General features: G+C 39.0%; 1 protein-coding gene across 17 annotated transcripts in view; it reads left to right on the top strand.

Annotated features, from left to right (window-relative positions):
• The window catches only part of SIPA1L1 (signal induced proliferation associated 1 like 1), a 221,405-nt gene that overhangs the window by 119,084 nt on the left and 86,600 nt on the right, over positions 1-15,721 (top strand). The gene's annotated exons all lie outside the window — the stretch shown is intronic.

The raw sequence follows: 15,721 nt of genomic DNA, 5'->3' as shown, positions 1-15,721 counted from the left end.
GGCTCACATTTTCCACTCAGTAATGTTTTAATGGAGGCTGGAGAGATCAATGAATGGCTCACTGCCAAGAGGTGTTAGCATCATACTGATGCACTTTATTTTGCGGTTTTTGCCTAAGTGTAAATGCTGAGGTATAACTAAATAACCTGATGGTTTCTGTGGGATTGAAACCTAGATAGTTAAAATATCCTTATCACGTGATACTTTTGTCTTTCAATTGAAGCTTGCCCGTAATGTAAAATCCTCTCTCTATAATGCATTAATGTTAAATATTAATGATCTTGTTTCTGATAACTTTTTTGAAGAGTTTTCTATGTAATAAAGATTTGTATTGGGGACACAGTTAAAAATATTTGCTAGCTATGAGACTAACTAAAAGACACTAGAGAAAATGTGACTTGAAAGTGATGGATATTTTTTCCAAGCAATGGTTATTAAATCAAAATGTTGGGCATAACACCTCAAGGCTGGTAGGGGAAGAACTGTGAGATGCTGTAGTACCACTCCACCTCCAGCAGGTGATGTATAGGTTAATGTGCGGCAGAAGTGAGCTTGAGTTAAGAGGCAGCTTTTGGGCAGCAGTTCTTCTGCCTCTTAACTACCGACAAACCTCCTTTCTCTTCTTACGGAGTTGCCTGTATTTTCTTCAGGTCTTCTGTCTGATCTCCCGTTCTGACAACATCACCTATGATCTGGTGGTGTTCCAGTTGTATAGGAAGATGTATTCATTGCCAGTTGTCTCATCCATGTTGTCTCTTTTTCTTTTTAAAATGTAAGTTTTTCATACAGCTGAGTAACAAAAGGAGTTTTGGCTATTTTTATCTTCCTAGGCAGACAGAAATTTCCTTGTTGTCATCTTTGACGGGGAAATCCAGACCTGTAGTTCTTGGTGTCTTTTCTTAATCCTAACCCACTTGACCAGGTAGGGCAGTAATCATTTTGTATGATGGCCACTCTCTTTTAAGAGCAACTGTAATTAAAGTGTTTCTTCTGTGTGACATAGGTTGGCTGTCTCATAGATTTGAAGTATGGAGTTCATTTGGCTTGTGTCCATAAAACAAGCTCAAGGTTGTTTGTGGGTTTTGGGTGGGTTGGTTTTTTGTATACAGTATCTGACTCATCACATGAAGCCTTTTTTTCTGTATTTGAGAAAAGATGAGAGTGTTGCAACTGTAAATTTCAATCCTTTCTTAATATTTAACATAAGGCAAACCTTAAAATCTGTATAATTTTTTTCATCTTAAAGTTAGACTTTTTCTTACAGAACTAATTAAGTACTTTTTTTTTAAAATACTTTCTCTTATATATTGGCTGCTTTTATGGTCTGTTAGTTACTTAAAGACTGTTCAGCTTTAATTTATAATTGGTAAGAACAATTCTCTTGGAAGACTATCGTCTTAGTTACTTGCATCCTACATAGAAGCTATTGAGTGATGTTTTTGACATCCATATTGTATATCATATTCAGAAAAATTTAAAAAGGTATTTTCTGCTATTTTCCCCATCCTTTCCTCCCATCCTGACTTGGTAGGTCTTGGTCTGCTTGCTAAAGGCAAGATTAACATACTGGGGAAAATTTCATTAATTGCTGGTACACTTGGTGTGGGGCGGTATGTTCTGCTTTGTCATCTCATGTTTCTTGACAACTTCAGCTTTTAGCAGCTGCTGTACACACAGACTTGACATTGGTACTGAATTATTGTCCACTTTATAAGTATGAACATTATTACTGCATGCTAAGATGCATACTGTGGAAAATAATAAAATGAATAAAAAGTAATATTGCATGCTGCCATTTGAACCAGGCACCCGAATCTCTAGATATAAGACAAAATCCTTTGAAGTGAAGTCCGGACATCAGCACACCACAAGGTTGATTAATATTGACTTCTGTCAAATATCGTATCTCTCAGGCAGCTTGCTGTAGATGCTAATCTCTGTTTTATTTTTAGCAAACCATTAGTCTCTCACAGCGGAGTGTGGGAGTAATTGTCAAAGCTGGTGAAGGACTGCTATTAAACCGAATTGCTGTAGCAGGTGTTGGGTGGGATCTCCTTCACTCTTATCAATTAGCAACTAGTGGCTTCACATTTTAAAGACATGTGAAAAGCAGCCCTGTCATGCATAGATTTTCTAGCCTTCCTCTCAGCATTTTTAGATTGGGTCTTTTGACCAGTATTCCTTTCGAAGTTTCTGTTCTTTGTCAACATACAAGAACTCGTACTATGTAAATCCTTTCCTTAGCCTTGTGGTTCTTTTTTTTTTTTTTTTTTGAGGGGATCTTTTGTAGGGCACTGCATTTAGCCTGGGTTTGGTAAGGAAGTGAGGCTTTTGTGACCTGCCTTGCCCATCCGTCAATCCTTTTCTTTTACCCCTCCTCCCTCACTCCAAAAGGGGGGAAAAAAAAATCTACCAACATTTTGAGTGTTAACTGGCTGCCGATTTCCATCCGTGACAGAGGTGTAAAGCTCTCAGGATAGAGTAAATTGTTGTGAAAACTGGTGGTTAAGTGAAGGAGACAAGTCCAAACATTGACTGAGAAACAGCTAGGTAAAATCTAGACCATACCTGTCCTGGATGGCCACAGATGCTGCTGCCCCTCGCTTTACCAAGCAATGTGCGTCTGCTGGCTTGGTTATAGCTGTAGTGTTTCATGGTATGGAAAGGGTATACGGCTGTATGAACTGAGGAGAGGAGTGCGTTAGGACTGTACAAGTCAATGGGGCCTGCTGGTCTCAGCAACCATTGGTAATGTGAGTCAGGTCTGCGGGGGGGAGGCGATGGGTTTGTTTCTTTCCATCCTGCATGTTCTCTTCGTACCAATGTTTGCTTTGTCCATCTTCTTCAGTCCCCTTTGCTCTTCCGAAGCCAGTGGTGTTTGAGGAGTTTGTTCCTTCAATATCTTGAAAGTTGGAGCCTACAGCTTTGTTAAAACAAAGCTGTGGTTGCATAGAAACTCAGTTATCTTTGATTTATCAACGCTGGAGTCCAATTTAAAAAAAAGGAAACATAAAACCCACTGAGTTTAAGAAAGGCAAGATAGGAGAGGAAAAGATTGTACAAAGGAGAACGCAGGCTCCTTGCTTTGAGTTTACCTACTCCTAGTCCTGCAGTTTACCCAAGCTGCTCCTCCTTTTGTGAGTACTGCAATCATGACCAATTAGATTTGACAGGAGACTTTTGTAACTTTTATTGATTCCTTTATTCCTACCTCTCTGAAAAGGTTGTTACACACACGTGGATATTCAGGAAGCTGATGACAGCACAAGACAACAACTCAAAATAAACACAGTTCCCAGCAGGGGAACTCTTAATCAAGCACTAACTTGAGAAATCTTCTGCGGAGTGATGATCCAGCTCTTTTTGGCGATGGTATCCGAGCTAATTAGGATTAATGCTCTCCTCCAGATCATAACTGCCTCAACTTCTGTAAATGAAAAGCAGCTGTTAAAGCACCATAAACATTTGTTAAATAATTGGCCTGAGGACCCAGCTTCAGGACCTTATGAATTATGAAATTCTGCAAGTTTTCACTTTGTAAGGAATCGTAGAAACAGAATTTAGTTTGGAAAAATCTGGAAGTGTAGGTAACGTTAGTACTTTTTTTTCTGTCTGGTTGTCAGAGCTATGGGTGTCAGATAAAGATGTGGTTGATAAAGCTGTTACCGTGTTGTAAACTTGGACGTTAATTGGATGGCTGGCACAAGTTCTGTGCATTACTGAGATTTCACACGTGAAAGTTTTGAGTAGGGTTTTTAACAGTGCACAGGACTTGTGCTTCGATCTGCTGAATCTCTGTAGCAAATTCTATCTCAGTAACTAAACCAGGGCAAATAATATACTTCTGCAAAAGGCAGAGGAAAAAAAAAAATTCATGCTGTTCTCCATTTTCAGTGGGATTTTTCCCTCTTACTGTCAGTTCTTCATTCAAGTACCCATAAATGTTTGAAATACCACTGCTTTTTAAGAACTTTCTTGTCTCCTGCCACTGAAATAGTGGATACATGGTGATGAAAACGTAGTGAAGGAGTACTAAAAATTGAACCTAAAAATGAAGGTGGCATGATATGTAGGAGGATTAATGCCCCTATTGCTGTAATAGGATTTTCATATAATTTTTTATTTAGTCCTAATGACACACTAAGGTTGAAAAATACACATTTCATTGGAATTTTTTTTTCTGAAACAGGTCACAGGTTGGTTTTGAACCTTGTCAGGTTTGTGAAATAATGTGAGTAATCAGGCAGAGATATTAATACTGATAATGTTTGTTTATCTATTGCAATATATCAAAATATAGTTTCACAGTGAGACATATACCTGATTCTTGAGGTTTCTTTAGATGGTTTAGTAAGAGGTTACTGGACAAACCAGTGTTTTCTTTTCTGTTTTCATTCCTACTGCATTCCAGTGCCTTATTTAGTAGAATAAAAAAATTAATTTCGTAATTTAGAAGTATTAGATAAGGAGGTTACATTTGCAACTCATTGCTCCATCTTTCGAATATATGGTTGTCAAGGGTTTTTTGGGGTTTTTTGGTTTTTTTAACTTGATAAGTGACTTGTTCTCTTGCCTGTTGTGAAAAGCTTTGATACATTCCAGCGTGCATCCTTAGGAAGGAACACGGAAAGAAAACCAGTTGCTGTGCAGGTGGTCAGAGCCCCTGACTAAAGTTTCTGCCTCTACTTGATAAGAAACCCCATAGTATTCTTGATTTATTAATGCTGCGTGCACACTCATTATATGCCAGTTGCATTTCTAGGGCTTGATTGTTTTGCTTTTTGTACTGAGGATTACAACTAAATCCATAAAATATTTTATGGATAGAGAAATCAACTTTGGCCCTTGATTTTGGAGAGAAAGGAAATACCACTGTGGTTTTGAGGTAATAGGAAGACTATTGAAAATAAACGTATGCAATTACATTGAATATACCTGCATGTTTGTTTCTTAAATGGAAGGTGAATTTGTGAATGGTTTCACGCTAGATTTTTCTCAGTCTTGCATTAATGGTTGACTGTGCCTTACTTCCTATTTATAAAGTAAAAAGATAGAGAAGAGACCTCTATCTTGAAGAGAAATCCATACTGCTAAGTCGTCTATTTTTATTTTGGTTAATGACTTCATCAGAGAAGCAATGCATAGCATGCTGCATACCACAGTAGTGTGTTCTCTGGCCAAAAATGTAGCCTGTTGATAACAGGAGCTCCTTAGTGATGAACATTTTTTTTCCATTTGCTTAAAGAATTTAATACCAATCTATTGCACTTCTTCTATGGCATAGCCCGGTGTACTGCTTCATTCGGTTGTATACAAAGTGGTTATGTCAAATAATTATTTGACTTAATTTAGTCATCTTTGTTATACTAAAAAAATAAAACATTTTTTTTAACAGTAGAAGACCTGTTGTCTTTAGCCTGTCCCCACATTTATATTTTAAAGGTTTAACAAGTTAGAGGATGAATTACGTTAATTCCAGTTCTACCAATAAGTCTTTGTTTATGCAGAAGAGTAGAGTGAGTACGGGTGGAAAACAAATCAGTCTCCTTTTTTAAAGCCAAGTGCTTATGAGGCTGAAGTTTGATTTGGCCTTCTTAACCTGTTAGTTCCTAGATGCTTGTCATGACAATCTACTCTCAGAAAAAGAGTGTGTAATAAATGAGATTGCTTAAAAGGATCACCAAGTCATATTACAACCAGAACAAAGAAAAAAAAAATCATTGTATCTTTTCCTTCTCTTATCCAAATCAAGGCTTTTAAAGCCACTTGTAGGAACTCTACATTTTTGTAGTGTTCCTTAGTTTTGCAGTCATAACCCTTTCACCTGACAGCATGGGAACATTTAAAAAAAGACTTAAACAATTTCTCAAATCTTCTAAGAGTGCGGAGGAGTCTTCTTTCAAGAGTTCTCACTATATGTGAACTGATTTTAACTGCAAAATATTGTAGTACTGTCTGCTTGCTTATGTTCTGGTTTGAATAGTGATATGGGTAATAAATTATTTACATTGCCAGTTCACACATAAAAATACTGTGTTTTTTACTAAAGTGCTATTTTCTCCCCCACTCTTTTTGACAACGTGTTTCATTTTGCGCAAGTATTTCAAGATATCTGGTAATTCTCTGTATGTATCAAAGGCTTCTTTCTGCTCATTTTCTCCTCTGCTGATTAGCTATTGATCATTAGCTGCAGGAATTACGTGCTAATACAGCCTCTCTGCTGGAAGTTAGGCTGTTGATCTAAAATAATATTTGCTAGGATCAATACCCTAGAAATACAGCACTTTACTGCTGCCACTTCTTCTCATTATCAGTCAGCATCTGTTCAGACTACTCACCAGATTGTTACAGCACTATATATTACTAGCAACTCAAAAAACAATATAGTAATTCTTTATCCACTTACTCTGTTTCTAACAAATGCGGCTGCAATTTTTTGGTCTGTCTATATAGGAATTCCTATATAGGTATGATGATAAAGGGGGGCGGTTTATCATCTTTTAAGTACACACTTTTTAGCTGCTGTGCTGATACATAACTATTTCAGTGAAAAATATTTTTCTTATTAATATTTTAAGTAGTTTTCTCTTTAAGTGCTAAGTAATAACTGAAGAATCAAAATATTCTTATATACCTCAATTTTTTTAAAAATCTGTACTAGGAACACGAGTAGTTTTCACAAAGATTTCGGATGTAACCAAGCTCAATACAACTTAATTCTCACAGGAGCAATAATCATCATATTTAGTCTTTGAAATGTAGTGAACTGGAAAACTTTAGCATCATGTAACTTGCATTATTACATATATTCAAGAGGATATTCTTCCATGATTCCCAGATGCTGTAATCTCTTCAGTGATCATTTGCAGGAGCAGTAGAAGGAGAGCCATTCACTTTATTTTCACTTGTATTAGCACTAATGCAGTGTCTCAGTTTCTTTTCATGTGACTTGTATCCAACTTACCTTACGGGTTTTTTCTCTCACCGCACTGTCTTCCTTTGTTCACATTCCACTTATACTTACTACTAAAATATTTTCTCATTCCATACTTGGAACTGAGGACTTTTCTCCTTGAAGTTAGGTAAAATAGTTAGTGGGAGTTGATGCAATGACTTTGTAAAAGTGGGAAGTTATGATATTAATTCTAAAACAATGTGTTTTCAAAAATGGCAATATCAGTCTATTCCCAGTGCATTGTTTTCACAGTTCATGTATAATATGTTAACATCACAAACTGATTTCTATTTTTAAATCAGTTATACAGTACTGTGATGTAGTAGCAGTGCACAGCTCTGTAACATCTCCTAGTGTATGCAGATTTTTCAATTTAAGATAAATACTGTTGATGATGTAGTTTGGTATATAATGCACTTTTCACCTTTAAAATCAAAGCTTTCCTTCCAGTTTTAAAGGAATCTTTGTAGTAGCTTCACTATTAGCTGTGATAAATGAATGGCTGGGATAAAATAATATTGAGGGAAAAAAAGGCTATTATGTTTCTGTCTTCCCCAGGCACATTCTTTTTGTTCTCTGTTTATTTTCTTATTATTCAGATCCCCTCAGACTGCTAAAATAATCTTGTACCTTTATACTCTTCTGTGTTTGATTTACATCTTCCATTATCTCACATGGCTTTCAAAAAGTCTTCTGTTTGGGCGCTGTGGGTGGAGGGTGCCACTCACACTAGCTAATGTTAGCCTGGGGAGTGTGGTTTTGTGGACTTTGTCTATAGTTGGTGGGGAGGGAACCAAAGCCCCTTTTAGGGGGCAATTCAGAGAAGACTTCACTTAGATGCTCATGTTTTAGATTCAGTAGGGTAAAGACAGACAAAGTTTTCAGGGAAAAAGATTTTTGTTAGAGCAGTTGCTGTGATAAGTCCTCAGTCTAGCTTTTCAAAAACCCTGTTAGATATAGTCTGCTTACTGTGATTGCAGGAATTTGCAAATTGCCAAAACATGAAAATGCTTATTCTTTGTGATTTGACAGACAGTCTTGTGAATAGGTGACATCTGAGCAATAAGTCTTAAATCAGTATTTTGAAGTCAACCTAGTTCTGAAAGCAATTTAGTTTCCAGAAGCTGCATTAGTCTATACCTCCCCAAACCTGCTGTTGGCATACTTCCCTAATACACTCCTTACCTTGTGGGGTGGGTTTTTTTCCTTCTTCACTGTATTGGTTGCTCTGACCTAATGACCCTTTTTTAAAAAGCCATTTCAGTAGAGTAGCATGTTGATTTGGGGAGATAAATTTGCAAGACAGAAGTCTTGCAAAAAGGGGCACAAGAAAGCTGGTTAGTATTCAGGGATCACCTCCTCCAAGCTCTGGAGCAATGCATCCCAACAAAGAAAAAGTCAGGCAAAAACTCCAAGAGGCCTGCATGGATGAACAGAGAGCTCCTGGACAAACTCAAACACAAAAAGGAAGCCTACGGAGGCTGGAAGCAAGGGCAGTAGCCTGGGAGGAATACAGAGAAATTGTCTGAGCAGCCAGTGATCAGATGAGGAAAGCTAAAGCCCCGATAGAATTAAATCTGGGCAGGGATGTTAAGGGCAACAAGAAAAGCTTCTATAGGTACATCAGTGATAAAAGGAAGACTAGGGAAAATGTGGGCTCTCTCTGGAAGGAAACAGGAGACCTGGTTACCCAGGATATGGAGAAGGCTGAGGTACTCAACGACTTTTTTGCCCCAGTCTTCACTGGCAAGTGCGCTAGCCACATTGCCCAAGTCACAGAAGGTAGAGGCAGGGACTGGGAGAATGAAGACCTGCCCACTGTAGGAGAAATCAGGTTCAAGAATATTTAAGGAACCTGAAGGTGCACAAGTCCATGGGACCTGCTGCGATGCATCCATGGGTCCTGAGGGAACTGGCAGATGAAGTGGCTAAGCCACTATCCATCATATTTGAGAAGTCGTGGCAGCCCGGTGAAGTTCCCACTGACTGGAAAAGGAGAAACATAACCCCCATTTTTAAAAAGGGAAAAAAGGACGACCCAGGGAACTACAGGCTCGTCAGTCTCATCTCTGTGCCTGGCAAGATCATGGAGCAGATCCTCCTGGAGACTATGCTCAGGCACATGGCAAATAAGGAGGTGATTAGTGACAGCCACATGGCTTCACGAAGGGCAAATTGTGCCTGACAAATTTGGTGGCATTCTGTGACAGGGTTACAGCATTGATGGATAAGGGAAGAGTGACTGATGTCATCTGCCTGGATTTGTGCAAAGCATTTGCACACTGTCCTGCATGACACCCTTGTCTCTAAATTGGAGAGACATGGATTTGATGGATGGACCACCTGGTGGATAAGGAATTGGCTGGATGGTCGCACTCAAAGAGTTGTGGTCAACAGCTCAATGTCCAAGTGGAGACCAGTGACGAGAGGTGTTCCTCAGGGGTCGGTACTGGGACCAGCACTGTTCAACATCTTTGTCGGGGACATGGACAGTGGGATCAAGTGCACCATCATCAAGTTTGCTGACGACACCAAGCTGTGTGGTGTGGTCGACACGCTGGAGGGAAGGGATGCCATCCAGAGGGACCTTGACAGGCTGGAGAGGTGGACCCGTGCAAACCTCATGAAGTTCAACAAGGCCAAGTGCAAGGTGCTGCACGTGGGTCAGCGCAATCCCAAGCACAACTACAGGCTGGGAGGAGAATGGATTGAGAGCAATTTTGGAAGTTGGCCTGTGGATGTTTCTTTCATAAGGAATAGATTGAGATGAGGGCAGGCTGAGAGAGCTGGGATTATTCAGCCTGGAGAAGAGAAGGCTCCAGGGAGACCTTATAGCAGCTTTTCAGTACCTGAAGGGGCCTATAGGAAAGCTGGAGAGGGACTGGTTACAAGGGCATGGAGTGATAGGACAAGGGGTGACGGCCTTAAGCTGAAAGAAGGTAGATTTAGATGAGGTATAAGGAAGAAATTCTCTACTGTGAGGGTGGTGAGGCACTGGAGCAGGTTGCCCAGAGAGGTTGTGGATGCCCCTTCCGTGGAAGTGTTCAAGGCCAGGTTGGATGGGGCTTTGGGCAACCTCGTCTAGTGGAGGGTGTCCCTGCCCATGGCAGGAGGGGTTGGAACTAGATGATCTGTAAGGTCTCAACCATTCTATGGTTTTTAATTAAAACTTATAGCCAATGCAAGTGTAATAGTCTTTAAGGGCTTTACTGCTGCTTTTCATCTGAGATGGTAATATAAATAGCATCTATTCCTTTAAGCTAGTTTCTCATATTAATAAAACTTGATAGTTTAATAAATCATAGGTAAGAACATAAAAATAGCTGTTCTGGGTCAGACAACTGCTATATCTCTTTGTATGGAAGAGAAAGGTGGGAGCAAGCAAATAGTTATACATCTGGTGGTATGCTTTCCTAGTTTCTAGAAGTCCGACTGAAGAACTTCCTCAGCTGCGTGCTGACTATTTGCACTTAAAGCCTTTGAAATTTTTCTTACCTGAATTTATCTGACCACTTTTTCGGTTCTTTACGTTTTGGCATCCATAAGTCATGGTTATGAGATTCATAGTTGAATTATGTGAACTTGTTGGTTGCTGTATAGAAATTCTCTTTTTCTAGGGTAACCAAACTGCGTGTAATATTTCAGTAGACATACCATGACTTCATAGCACATAACTCTCCCCACACCTTTCCTTTCAGAATTTCTAAGGTTCTTTTTCCTTTTTGGTGCCCAGGAGCATTGAATTAATGTTTTCAGAGATCTGTCTGCAATATCTGCAAATGTTTTCTTAAGTCACAAAAAGTTGATTAGGTCTTTCCATTCCATAGGTATAGTTAGGGAATGTCTCTTTCTCCTCTGTGTGTTTATCGACGTGGAAGAAGCAGTGAAGCGACATACGCAATTCAGTCATCAAGAGGTATCTCTGCAACTCTTTGCATTCCAGGTGTTGTTGAATCTCTTCACTGTTGACTCTTTTGTTACCAGCTCAAGTAACTGTACATCGTCATCAGACTTGTGCGTTGCTGTCTTTTCCAGATTATACACAACAGTGTTGAACTGCATGTTCCCCAGTGTTGCTAACCTCTCTCCTCTGTGGAAGTGACCATGTGAAAGTCCTTTCCCTTATATCCTGTCCTTATTTATTTAGTCATTCATGAGAGGACTTCCCCTTTCATCTTCTGATGGTCCTTTTTTCTTTCACAGTCTTTAGCAAGTTATCTTATTAGAGGATTTAGGAAATCTGTCACATATGAAACAGATGTGTTTCGTACTGGATGATTCCTTGAAACAATTGTAATAGGTCTGCAAGGCAGGACTTCTCTCCCCATTACATCATTCTGGTTTGATCTGCTGATTTTGGTGAAATGAGTTATTGTATTTATTTTTCCTATGTTTAGTTTCATGATCACGTAGGAGACTTGCAACAATTTTTGATCAGTCAAGAACGTGAATGTTTTGTGAAAAATCTTACCTGATGTTATATTACATTCTGAAGCAGTAATATTTTCAGTTGCTTTCTTGATAAATCTTATCTTTGCAGTATGAAGGAGTATGAACTACATGTAAACAGTCAAATTGTCTCAGGACTATAAATTCTTCTTAAACTGTCATTCCTGTTAGCCTGTAAGAAAGGATGGCTTTCAACTCTTGGCCTATGAACCAAATACGATAGTGAGTTGCCCTGAGTAGCTGTTGCATCTTTAATAAAGATTAAAATGAATTGGAAAGATCTTGTCTGGCTGTAAAAATTCTCTGGTGATATTTTTACAGCCACGGTTTACAAACAGATACTTAATTATCTAGGTGAAGAAGTCTAAAGGCTCCAAAATCTGTTTTGCTCCACTGCAGAATTTCTGCCTTGCAGTAATTGTATTTTTTTATTGTATTAAGAACTTCACTCCCTCTTCTGAGGTAGTGAACTACTCAAGAGTATCAGAAATTTCATGTGTTTAATTTTCATTCCTCGCAGTTTATATGTTTGAAATTTGTGACTAGAGCGATCGCTCATCCTCAGTGGAACTTCTGGCAAGTCCGTATTAAAGTACAGGTGAGCAGAAATGTATCTAAAAGCACTTTTGTGATCTTAGGAATCTGTGCTCACCAAGCCATCTCTCACTACTCAAACTCGCTGAATTTGGTAAGTGATGACTGGATGAAGAGGATGAAGGATGAAGTAGTGGGGGGAAAAAAAAGTTTCTGTAGAACCAGCCATACAGTGTTTTTAGGTGTAACAGGTTTTTGCTGCGTGTGACCTACTCAAATAGATTTGTCTGCTGTAATTTCATTGCTGTGCTCATGGTAGGCTTGAGGATTAGAGGAGGTTTAGTGAAGACTGCAACCCAAATTGAGCTCCCCCCCAAGCCTCCCCCAAACACATACATGCATATCAGTCAGCTTAGTTACACTGGTATCTTTGTGTAAAATCCTAGAGACTTAAACTTATGTAGCTATTGAAGAGGATTTCCTTCAGTGAGAGGGTAAAGTATGTTTTGGGAGCTCTGGCTTCCCCATCTGCTTGGGTTGTCTGTTGGAAATCTCCCTTCTCCCCCAGGCTGTGGAAATTCAGAAATTGCCCCCACTGGCAGCAAAGGCTTTTGTTCGGTCTCATCTCGTGAGAGACACCTCTCATGTTCACATTGCTGCTTCAATTCGAAGGCTGTGGCTTGTCACCTTGTGGTTTACAAGTGAAATAATGGTAACATGACAGAGTTCTTAAAAGTATTTAAAGAAACTGATTTTTAGAAGTCTGCTGGTGTTGTCACTGTCTCTGTGCACCTGCCAAGCACCGATTTTAGTGTGAAGTTTGCCCGTGTTCAAACCCCCCGTTTTGGGGGTAGGTTTTGCTGGAGGATGCTCATCAGAATAGACTCTATGCTGCTGCTATTGTAACCAAGGGGAAATTTTGCTTTATGACAGAGACTTAGCAGTGCTAACATCACACTGGTTACTGAATTGGCTACTGAAATTATCATAAAGGAGAAGCATTTTTCTTACAGGTTGTCCCCAGAAAAACCTCTGTTCCAGTACAGAAAGATGACTTGCTTTCAACACTGATGGTATCACTGAGCAAAGATTCCTTAATGGAAGGAGGTGTAAAATCATTTAGTCTTTACAGGGTGAAATCAAGACCTAATTTATCTTAAAATATAACAAGCAGATTGTGGAACACAGATACAATCCCTTTCTGATCAGAAATCCTACTAGGAAATTATTTGCAATGCCTCACAATTGCCGACATTTTCAAGTAGTTTTCAGGTATTGATCTGCCTACCAGATAATATGTGATATTGATAAAATTCTAGTTTTAAAGTAATACAAGAGTGTATAAAAACCAAAAAAGAAAGTGCGTGTGCTTAAGAAGACGCAGCCCTGCGAATTGAAGAAGGCGCGTTTGGCTTCAAAGTATTGTTTGTGTTAGTAAAAACTCCTGAGAAAATCCTAGCAGGGCCTTCAGCTTGTGAACAAGAGATGTGGCTCCAGCTGGTGCAGCGGGAATCACTTCAGCTCTGTGTGAGCAGCGGGGAGGTGCGTTAGCCCTCAGTCTGCGTTCTGTAGAGGCTCTGCAAAGACCTGGGGCTTGCGGTGGCAAGCGCAGCCGTGGAGGATTCGGCAGGTGTCACCATTCTCGGCGCAGGGACAAGCCGCAGCCTTTAAACTGATGGATGGTTCAAGGCGGTTCCTCTGGTTTAAAGTTGGCTGTTAAAGCTTTTACAAAGTTGGGAAAGTCACCCCCTCACGTGCACACCTCAAGGGTGAAAAATGGTGCAAGAATGGTATTTCCTTTTTTCAGAAAGGGTTAAGAAACAGTCTTGCTGAACTGTTATCAACGTGATTTTTATATAATGAACCATAATCAGAAATAGTATGCGAGGCTGATTAAGGCTGTTGATGCAGTGAAACAGGGATACACCCACACATGTACTTTCTGTAGGTAATTTGCTTTTGAAGGTTTAGTATTGGAATCTAAATTATTTCAAATCTGTTTTCATTTTATAAAATGTTTTGCATGCATGTAAACCAGGAACAGATGTAGATATTTCCTTTTACTGACTACATTTGGGAAAAAAAAAAATCACATAAGGCAAAAAGACTTTTGCATCGTACTTCCTTAGTTTTTAATGCAAAAACCTGAAGTAGACACACTGGACTGTGTTTGGGATTCAGTTAGAAAGAGGTAGGTCTTATTTTTCTCGTTTCTGCCAGGTATTGTAGCTCAACTTAGAGAAAAGACAATAAATTTTCTAAAGAGTAAATTCATTTTTCTTGGACTGGAAGGGCAGTTGGTAAGACATCTGTAGTGTTGTGAAACCTGAGGTGTACCTGCATGGACAGGTGGGCAGGTCAAACACACACAAGTTTACTTACGCTTTCAGATAACCAGCAGCATCCAACCATCCATCTAAATTTGCCTCTTATGTTTAAAGATGTCTGGGTGAGGTGCCAGTACTGCTGGCATATGTGTGCTTGTAATAGACTGATTCTTATTTAAATTGCAAAGTGTGTTTTTTAGGTGTCAGTGCCACCTTGCTTGCTCTTTTCAGTTTCTATCCTGCTTCGCCAGCTTGACTGTCTGGATTCGTGACCAGAATTGCTTATATTGCTTCTTTGTGGTATTACAGTTTGGTGTAAGTTGCTTTACACAATGGGTTGTGCACAAATTTTCAAAATCAGCCCTTAAGAGGGGATGTATATGGACAGCTAGGTACTATTTTCCCTTTGTAGTTACTGGAGATAACTCTGTGCCTTCAACGGGTGACTTGTATGGCTATCTTTACAATTTAAGTACTGCCTATTTGGATGTTTTCAGTTGCTTTTATTATATAGTGTATGTTAAAGCTATAGAACGTAACATACCTATGTTATTAAACCAAAGGGTACCATCTACCTGTTGGTCACTGCTGAGATATCTACACAAGAGAGAATTTCTAAATAATGAAAAATGCTTTCTCGGTTTTCTGCACGTAAAGAGTTCTTCCTCCATTTAAGTCTTCTGAAATCCAATCTGAACATCCACTCATAGTGCAGCGCTCACAAGAAATGAATCAACCAAAATTTTTATATCTAGCTTTATTATTTTCTAAACAATAAATGTTGCAATAATGCAGCATGCAGATTTCTGCTGAGTAACTGCATATTTTGGCAGGTAACACTTTCTCTTTCCACATCGTTTTCAAGTCCTAATAAGGGTGAATAAATGTTTTAGGTGTAGAATAATAATTTATGTACAACCAGTCTGGCTTTTGTCTTGTGTTCTTGTGTACATTCCCGTATGCAAAAAGAGAGTGCTATTGGAGCATTCATTCATTTAGCAAAACCACAAGGCTTGTGTAGTTGTACTCTGTTCCCTGCTAGGTTTTTAGAGCTGTTCACTAGTTTATCCATCAGTCTTCTGAATTTTACACTGAAAGCGTCAGACATCCCTTTCAGTTTTTAAGGTGATATCATTAATGGATTTAACACACTCACCTTTATCACCAGATACCTAGTGCTCAAAAATTAATTTCAGTTGTTTACAGATCCCATCCATGGTTTTTTGATAGATTTTTATACCCCAAAAATTGGTGAATGCTTGCTTAAAAACAGTGTTTCTTTTAGTCTTAATTTTAAAAGACGTTGGAATTATCTACAGGAAAAATAACAAGAAAAGCTATATAGTCCTATGCGGAGGTTGAGCTGTTTATTCCTTTATAGCCATATAGATGGTATTTTGGAAAATAAATGTGTAATACACATGGCTGTCAAAGGACAAAAAGCTCTTTATATGTG

The sequence above is a fragment of the Grus americana genome, chromosome 5, assembly GCF_028858705.1.
Source record: "Grus americana isolate bGruAme1 chromosome 5, bGruAme1.mat, whole genome shotgun sequence".
NCBI lineage: Eukaryota > Metazoa > Chordata > Aves > Gruiformes > Gruidae > Grus > Grus americana.
Note: the sequence above shows the minus strand (reverse complement) of the source record. Positions and strands in the feature narration are given on the sequence as shown.